Genomic DNA, 1464 nt, shown 5'->3' with positions numbered 1-1464 from the left:
CTTCACTTTACAGTCTGTTCTCCTTCGCTATGTCTGCTGGTGCTTTTTTCACAATTCCCTTGTACCTTAAAACAGGTGCAAGCCTGATCTATTACTTGTTATCTTTGCCGGTTTGCTGTCCTGTCATTCAGATCTTGGGAACATGTGTGTGTGTGTGCGTGTGACCTGATCTTGCTCCCCTGGATTGTTCCACAGTCTACTCATGCTTCGGAATCAGTTATAATCAGCTGTTATGTGCTCCTATGAAAACAAACAAGCTTCCTGGATGCAGATATTTTGAAACCAGACTACAGCGATAATAGATTTTAATTTCAGTAGCAGAAGAATGTATTCTTCTGTAGACAACCAGCTGCCCTGGCTATTGTTTGCTACAATTCCATTTGTAAAAGCTTTCTAATGAAAACAAAATGGCATCAAAAAGTCCACCAACAAAATACATGGCCAAGATGCCTCGTTTCTTTATATGTATTGATTTCCTTGACATAGTCCATGTGTCAGCTGAGAGTCTATGCAGGAGCTGTAGTTTTTATATTAAGCATGAGAATTTTCAGTACTTTCTATTATTCAAGGTTCAGATTCTGATGTCGTATGCCATCTTTTCACAGAAAAATTACTCCCTAGGGAGGATAGGCAAGGAATATTAATCCAATTGCAGATAATAAAAAAAAACCTGTATCATTCAGCTAAAATGAAGTCAATGGCGTGACAAAATGCTTAGCTATGGTGGAATTATGGCAGTGGGTGGGATCTACCCAAAGATAAACACTTTTAGCAGCCCAACCCTAATCATGGCCTATAGCGACAGATCTCACAATCCACTGCCATAAGTCTTGGTCCAGCATGGCAAAAGCTTTGCTGTGCTAGACACATGATTTGGCGCCACTGGCGCAAAGGTCCAGAGGCCCTCTGTGCACCATCAGTATACCCAGCCAGTAGTGTAGCTAATGATCGTGTAGCCCGGTGCTAAGCTCAAAATGTTGCCCCGGAAGTGATGTCACAACTGGAAGTGACATCCTGGTTGGCAACCTTCAGTCTCGAAAGACTATGGTATAAGCCTACAGCACCTGGTATTCCCAGCTGGTCTCCCATCCAAGTACTAACCAGGCCTGACTCTGCTTAGCTTCCGAGATCAGATGAGATCAGGCGTGTGCAGGGTAACAGTTGCTGCCTACCTGCGCTTTTTATAAAGTGAAAATTTGGTAGGGACCCACCTCCTTCCCCTAGCAGCTCACCACCCACTTGCTCTGCTGCCTCCCCCCAGTCAGTGGCATAGCTAAGGCATCTGTCTGCTACCTGGGGTCAAAGAAGATTTTGTAGGCCCCCCTGCACTATAAAATCAAATTTAATTAAGTAAATAAATAAGAAGTTATTGGTTCTATGCTGTATCATAATAACATCTCATTGGCACTCAGAATAAGCAGTCTCATAGATTGGTTTGGAGTTAAGCAAATCCACTTTTTGTTC

At 43.0% G+C, this 1464-nt stretch overlaps 1 pseudogene; it reads right to left on the bottom strand.

The window, feature by feature from the left end:
* Positions 1 to 1052: 1052 nt before the first annotated feature.
* LOC136638210 (5S ribosomal RNA) lies at positions 1053 to 1172 on the bottom strand (annotated as a pseudogene).
* Positions 1173 to 1464: the final 292 nt, after the last annotated feature.

Source organism: Tiliqua scincoides, chromosome 1, assembly GCF_035046505.1.
Source record: "Tiliqua scincoides isolate rTilSci1 chromosome 1, rTilSci1.hap2, whole genome shotgun sequence".
NCBI lineage: Eukaryota > Metazoa > Chordata > Lepidosauria > Squamata > Scincidae > Tiliqua > Tiliqua scincoides.
Note: the sequence above shows the minus strand (reverse complement) of the source record. Positions and strands in the feature narration are given on the sequence as shown.